Source organism: Pinus tabuliformis, chromosome 6, assembly GCF_031772625.1.
Source record: "Pinus tabuliformis cultivar Carrire ecotype Pingquan chromosome 6, CPIR1, whole genome shotgun sequence".
In the NCBI taxonomy this organism is placed as follows: Eukaryota; Viridiplantae; Streptophyta; class Pinopsida; order Pinales; family Pinaceae; genus Pinus; species Pinus tabuliformis.
This window is the reverse complement of record NC_142292.1, coordinates 314,454,922-314,463,142: the sequence shown is the minus strand read 5'-3', so window position 1 is coordinate 314,463,142 and position 8,221 is coordinate 314,454,922. Positions and strand designations below refer to the sequence as shown.

At 36.7% G+C, this 8,221-nt stretch overlaps 1 pseudogene; it reads right to left on the bottom strand.

Moving 5' to 3' along the window:
• Positions 1 to 5,515: 5,515 nt before the first annotated feature.
• LOC149258570 (LEAF RUST 10 DISEASE-RESISTANCE LOCUS RECEPTOR-LIKE PROTEIN KINASE-like 2.5 pseudogene) lies at positions 5,516 to 7,580 on the bottom strand (annotated as a pseudogene).
• Between the last annotated feature and the right edge of the window lie 641 nt (positions 7,581 to 8,221).

Sequence of the window (8,221 nt, the reverse complement as noted above, 5' to 3'; positions counted from 1 at the left end):
TCTAACCTTCTGGATGTCATCAGCGAAGAATCCCTCAAAGACCCAAAATATGCTTTTCTTTGGTAGCAAGCCTCGGAAGCTCGGGAAAAAGGGGAACAGTTTGATTATGGTATTAATCTCAACAAAATGTTAACATTTAGAAACATAATATATATTCCTAATCAGAATTATGTCAAGCAATTATTATTGGATGAGTTCCATAAGAAGCCTTATGTCGCTCACCCAACATACCAGAAACTATTTTCTGCCATTAGAAAAAGTTATTTCTAACCAGGTTTAAGGAAGGATGTTGCTGAATATCTATCCAAATGCTTGGAGTGCCAATTGGTGAAGGAAGAACATCAGCATCCCGCTGGTCTGTTGCAACCATTACCCATTCCTGAGTGGAAATGGGAGACGATCACTCTAGACTTTATCACCGGGTTACCTCGTACTAAGAAGCAACATGACTCAATCATGGAAATGGTGGTCAAGGTGGGCAAAACTTCTCATTTCATACCCATAGAGTCCACCTAAAAGACAGTGGAGATCACAGACATTTCATGAGGGAAATTTTTCGGCTGCATGGGATACCTTGGGTGGTAATATCTGACAGGGATGTAAAATTCACATCCACATTTTGGAAAACCCTCTTCTCGAGGTTGGGTACCCAGATTCAATTTAGTACAGCTTACCATCCACACACAGATGGCCAAACAGAGAGGTAAATCAGGTTCTGGAGGACATGTTGAGAATGTTTGTTATGCAACAACTACATAAGTGGGAGGACTACCTCCACCTGGTGGAGTTCGCCTACAACAACGGATATCACAACTCACTGGGCATTAGCCCTTTTGAAGTATTATATGGGAGAAAGTGTAGGGTACCCACAGATTGGAATAGCCCTGATAATAGATTAACATTGGGTCCTGATATGTTAGCCGAAATGGAAGATATAGTTAAAAAGGTCCGTAAGAATTTAAAAGTCGCCCAGGATAGGAAAAATATTTATGCAGATAAGAAAATATCTCATAAGAAATTTCAGTTGGGGGATCATGTATACCTGAAAGTCAAACCCCAGAAAAGTACCTTACAGTGGAAGGGTTGTGCTAAATTAGCACCCTAATACTATGGAACGTTTCAAATCTTGGAACAGATTAGACGTTTAGCATAGAAGCTAGCACTCCCAGGCCATATCTAAGTCCACACTGCTTTTCATGTCTCTTTGTTAAAAAAATATGTGTATGACCCTCGACATATTATTAACTAGGAGAATATACAAGTAATAAAAGAATAAAAATCAGTAACTTAAGAATTGTTGTTTTTAAAATTTCTTACAGTAGATTATATTTCTACAAGTCAAACTTGAGAGAGAATTTTTGGCAAAGCCTCTTTGTATCCTCGATCGAAGAGAAACCGTCTTGCCGAAACAAGCCATCACCCAGGTTAAAGTGCAGTGGAAGCACTTTGGCTCGAATGAGGCTACTTGGGAAGAGGAGGAAACTATGCAGAAAGCCTATCCGACACTGTTTTCCTGAAAATAACACCAGAAACGGTGTTCCTCTCAAGGGGAGGGAGTTGTAACACCTAATGATGCACCGACAATTACATATTACCAAGTTTTACTTATTACTTTCAATTTTTATTTTGTTTAAACCAGATTGTTGAAGAATTAAGGCTGAGAAGCCAAAACATCTTTTGTTAATTATTAATTAAAAAAAAATATTAGTTTGTAAAAGAACTGGAAGAATTAGTTAAATAACTCCTTAAACAGTTACAAGCAGTTTCCCATCTCTTCCCTCAAAAAGGGAAGTGACATAAACTTGGGGGGTTGGAAAAATAAGATACAAAGGGATGGGAGCAAGAACTATGCTCTTGATAGTTTCCTTGAGTTGGACGAATTAGCCAGTGGGAAAAGATTGTGGATAACAGTCGAATGGTATGAGACTTGAGGCTGGATCGTAGTCCTGATGCCCAAGGTACTAGATTGCCATCATTTTATTCACTGTCAGGAGTTGGAAGAGCTCGGAGGGGGATTCTGGACGTAATTGCCAGATCCATGGTTGGGTGGTGAGATCTTCCAGACAGAGGAAATACGTGCACATTTATAATCAAAGCAGGAAAACAAATAAGTAGTGTTTCTGTGCTTGGTAATCACTAGTAGGAAAATATTTTTGGTTTTATTATTATGTAATGAACAATTAACATGTTGATTAATTACTAGTAAGACTCTGTCATTTGATATTAATAGGCATATTCTATCTTTCGTTACATTTCTAGCACATTCTGAAATTTGCAGACATCGATGCATAAAACAAGTAATGATAATAATTAACCTTCACCCACTTCAGAATAAAAATGCATCAGCTATTTAAAACAATAAATGAAAGAACAATTTACAGTGGAAAGATTAAATATCCATTTAACCTTTTTAAGTGCATATTTCCTTGCCGAAGTTTAAGAGCATACTTTGTAATTAGAACCATAACACGCATTCTAGAATCATGGTCGTTTTATAGAAATTAACAAGTACTATTTTGATTAACCTCATCAAGAAACATAAAAAATGCCAGAGACAATGAAATCTCACTCAAAAAGACGTTATCCCAGTATTATCTATTTTAGGTTCACTGGAGCTCTAACCAGAGTTGTGCGATAAATAAATTAATTTGCAAGGGTTTGTATGGCTCTCAGTTGAGTTCTGAAGGAACCTCCATGAGCTAATCACCCAAGCGAAGTTTCATCAAATCAAAAGGATAACAATCATGAACTTTAGCAGAGAAACAAAAATAGGAAAATCTAAACTATACATGTCCAACAGTGAATAGCAAAAAGACCAATACATGATTATAGGCGACCAACCCAAAAATGGAGAAAACCCTAACCACGAATCCTCATAAAAAGACTTAGAGGTGAATATAGAACCGGATTAACAATAGCTATATATATATATATATATATATATATATATATATATATATATATATATATATATATATATATATAAACCATCAATTAAACCCATAACGACGGTACTATAAAAATAGTATCGTACTTATGAAAGGGTTCAACCATTGCCAATTATTTGCAACAACTATATATTTTTATTTCGGTGAGAGCCGTAGCATCGCAGCTGGCGAAAACCCAAAGACTTTAACTTAAGGAAATAAAACAATCCCTCAGCTAATTGAGGTTGAGGTTTGTCGATTGAGTAACAAATCGCCACGACAAGCCGGAGGAATGACCAACTTGAAATTGAAGATAGAAATTGTTGTGAGAGAGTCTTCTCACTTCGAAACCCCCCTTCTAGATATATATATTTCAGCCAGAACGTACCTATAGTCAATGAAATGCCAAAGATTAAACCCTGAAACTAAGCAGAAGTAAGTATTTCGCAGAGAAGAGCTTGTGTGGAGAGCATGCTTACCTGAGATGAGGAATACCGAGTGAAGGGAGGCGAGACACACCTGAAAGAGCACGTCAACAGTCGTTAGGGGTTCTTTAGGGGTAAATCTTACATGAAACCATTCCTATTACAGTTTTCGTTACCTCTTGATTATAGTGGGAATCCAAACGCGTCCTTCCGAGGTGAAGAGACCAGCTATCGATGGTTTTCCGTGTTACATGAGCCGAGTAAGTTGAAATGGGAATGTATGTTAAACAAAGAAAGAATCAGAATGCCAGGTGGGTTTGGGTGCTTTTACCGCCCTCCATGCTATACCTGGAGGCCTGTGGAGATGGTCCTTGCGGGGAAGTTGTTCCATACCGCCGTCTGCCATCCAAGTCGCCCTACAGTCGCAGAGCCGAGCTGCAAAACCTCATTGTGTGTCCAAATGACCAAAACTTCGTATAGCATTTGCGTTATTCCACCATGACAAAACCCCAAGCTTGGAAGCTGTAGATTTCTCCCGATCCGACGGTGTAGGTTAGGCCAGGTGTTGGGGTCTTGATTTTTCAGGCCAATCCCTTTGTCATACAGAATTGTAGTGTCAGTGGGGCCTCAAATTTCTCTTCACATTTATGGAAATTCATTCTACCGAATCTGTGCTAATAGAGGGAGTAATTGTTGAGTGGATAACAATACCCTTTGGTATTTTAACATTAATTGCCAAATGACCCAAAGCTTTCTATCATGGTAAGCCTCGATAAAATTCATAAACTGTAATAGTAATAAAAAAAATTTATTTAGTTTGGTGTATTAGTTTGTTACAATAACTTTTACGATAATCGGGAAGTTTTTTTCCCATGTGATGTTATTCCATTGGTTAATGGAAAAAATAATCTATATAATTTTCTTTTTAACTTTATCGGGAGTTAGAACTTTATTAAAAAAGGAAGCAGCTACACAACAATAAGTCCATGTCTTTGGGCAAGCTGTCATTGCCCTATCATTTTTTCGGTTATAATTTATTGAAATATAAGGGAAAATCCCAAGCAAAGTGTGTGAAAAAACGTAGCCACGATTACTCGGAAAACATTGTGTTGATAAGTGTTTTACTCCGACCCTCAACTTTCTAAGTTAGAAAAAGCCACACAAATTTTTAGTATCGTTTTTATTGGAAAAGCTTCCAACAATAAGAGTTAATTGTTTTCATGTAAAATAATTAATTTATTCAACATAAAAGTTAATTAATCTAAAGCGTACCTTGAAATTTATTGTATTTATATTTAAAAAATATTGTAACATAAAAATTAGTTAATCTAAAACTTATCTTTAAATTTTTTGTATTTATATTAGAAAAACATAATTACGTTAATGTGCATGCATCACATTGCAACCAACCAAAAATGCTCTACACTCTTATTCATTAATAAACTAAACAAAATGACTCTTCACTTAAGTCAAAGTTCTCAATTTGGCCCTTCACTTCTATAATAATATATAGAAAACCATCTTGGTAAACAACTTTAGTCCTCACTGTATAATAATATATACTATTGATTTGCTTTGACAACCATTTTTGTCCGTAAAACTATTGTTTTGCTTTGATAACGCTGTCTTACGGCGAAGACATCAACTCGGACTGGAAAGCGAGTTCAATGGCCCGGCTACCACACCATCAATATTTCTGACGCTCAAAATTTAAGAGTTGTTAATATCATTTATGGTGATATCTGAGGCGTAGACAGATTTCACACCTTTCCTTTTACATTATTTTACACTATTATTATCATCCATGTCAATCAAACTAGTCATTCAAAAAATATTTGTAGCGATACAATTGACCTCTCCTATTAGATTTCCAAAATCTGTCGCAGGATGCCTCAAACAAGATTGACAATTTTGAAGTATACATTCATGAGTTTGTTCATTGAAGAGACAAAATTAACGCTTTGCTCGACAATTTTGAAGGAGTACACATTCATGAGTTTGTTCATTGAAGACACAAAATTATTTTACAAGTCAATGCAGAAGTAAACATTTTCTACATGCAATTCTTTTAATTTAAATCAACATTTTCTGCTATTCATGCATACTACATACTACCTAATCCGGAAGTAAAATAAACATTTTCTGCGATGCCTACATGCTACATTAACTGGAAGTGTTGCCGATCTGAGTACTTCTGCGATCTGTCATCTGAACCTCCAAACCATAACTTGAAGAACATTCGTTTGATGAAAATAACTGCAGAAGTGGAGGTGTTTCAAGAGTGGATTTGGGATCTGTCATTTGAACCTCCAGAGCATAAATGGAAGAACATTGATCAGAATCAGACGATTGATCTGAGAAAGAAATTGGAGGTGTATCAGCAGGAAAGGGAGAAGGAGGAGTTGTAATCTCAACGTCTCCCTCTAACATCTGGATCACTTTACTCATCCGGGGACGGCGAGATGCACGAAACTGGATACACCATAGTCCCACTAGACATAAAGTTTTAATTAATCTTTGATCATCCTCTGAAATGTGTCCTGTCCTCATGAGATTTCCAAACTCGCCTTTTTCAACCTGCTTAAAAGCCCACTCTGCATAGAAGAATTTGCTTGCGTTACTGTCTATATTGTGGTCAATGTTCTTCCTTCCTCCCACCATCTCCATAATCAACACGCCATAGCTATAAACGTCACTCCTGTCAGTTACAGTTCCATACATTCTTGACCACATCTCCGGGGCAGCGTAACCTACTGTACCTCCGTGAGCTGCTGATATGTGACTTTCTTCTCTCTTGGATATTTTTGCGAGACCAAAGTCTGCAACTTTGGGCAAAAAATTGTCATCGAGGAGAACATTATGGGGCTTTATATCACAATGTAAGATGCGATTTCTGCACTCTTCGTGTAGGTATGAAATGCCCCGAGCTGTACCAATAGCTATGGAATACAACTGTTTCCAATCCAACTGGTCTCCATGATTTCCATGGATATACTTGTCCAGAGAACCATTTACCATATACTCATACACCAAAGCTCTTTTGGTGCCCTCGGAACAAAACCCTAACATACGCACCAGGTTGACATGGTAGGTGCTCCCTACAGTACCAACCTCAGCAATGAATTGCTGTTCACTTTGTTTGGATTCGTCCAAGATCTTTACAGCTATCAGCCGTCCACTGGGAAACTTCCCCCTATAAACTGTTCCAAAGCCTCCTTTTCCAAGCTGCTCTGCCAAATTGTTTGTATAAGTTCTAATCTGTGCATAAGAATATCGGGTAGGCACTTGTGAGGAGTAATAATTTAAGAAATTTTCCACTGTGGGAGGTCTAGAGGCGAGCGGGTCCATAAACTGTAGGATGGTCGGTTCTTCATCGCTCTCATTTCTCTTACAGCAACATCCACGATGGAAGACGATGCAAGAAACCACTACTACGGCAAATGCACATAACTCTCCAAAAAATATCACTGAAAAAATGTTGAACCAGAGAATGAGAATATAGAACATAAAAGATAATCTAGTGTAATGCATGGATTAAATTTAAAGATCAATAAGTTACCTGCTATAAAAAATGGAGGTACTGGATATATTTCTGTCGAACGATGTCCTTCAGGAAAGGAAACAGAAACAGCTCAGTAAGAAGATAAGATAACGTAAAGCAGATAAGAAGTGAAGTTTTGGATATCCTCACCATCAGAGCAATTCCCGAACTGAAGCTGGTTACTGTTAGGACAAAAGCAATGATCGTCATAATTCTTCCGCTGTGTCAAAATTCGGCTGTGCAATTGAGAAAAACATCTTCCCCCGTTGGCTAGACAAGATCGGCAAGCATGAGATATAGACCATGTAATTTTGAATCCTCCAGGAACACTAGAAACATTGAAGAATCCAAGGTCGGTTAGCCAACGGTGCATGATTTGGCGATCGCCATCCTCAGGGCTCAAGGTGATTTGAAGGGTTCGGGTAGAGTAAGAGGAATTTGTGATATCTCCTACCACTCTGGCATAAAATTCTTTGTTGTCTGTTAGAGTGGTCTGGTTGTCATGGCACTCAACAGCTAAAAGGCCACATGGTCCGAAGGGATATTGGATGATGGAATTGCCACAACTAGAGTTACACGGGGTATAAAATGTAATTACGTTACGCGCGGAGAGTAAGGAGGCGAAGGCAGAAATATAGCCAACCAGAAGCAAAGTAGAGATAACAGGGGTGGTAATTGAGGAGCTCATTTTCTCCAACCCAATCTAACTGACAGAAGATAAACAAAGGAGTGAGTTTGTGAGCGAAAATAGAGAGCAGTCGCAAAGAGAGAAGAAATAAATTGTTAATCCTCTTAGTCCATTCATTTCTATGTATCTGTTTAAATAAATTGTTATAAAAGGTTGTTGATTCAGGACGTGTTTGAAAATATATATATATATATATATATATATATATATATATACATTTTTGAATATTCATACTGGTATGAAACGTCGACAACGTTAGAAAACGTGAGGTCAGTGTTTTAGAATATAAATTCGCGTGTAACGCATTATGTTTTCTCATCAAATAGCTAATGACTTTCGTGCCCAAACGATGGTTCTGTGTAGCGCAGCAGTTGTTTATTTGTTTTAAATTTTTTATTATAAATTATGACGAGTATATAAATTTCATTGTTAAATAAAATTAATAAAATAGTATTTTAATTTTAAATTAATCATAATAAAATTATATTTTAATTTTAAATTAATATCATTAGTTACAGAAGTAATTGATATATATTTAAATTTAAAAGAAATTTTTAATTTCGGAGATTATTTGTTATTTTATTATTTTTAATTTATAAATAAGATTGGTTAGAATATTATGATTCAATATCATATTTTA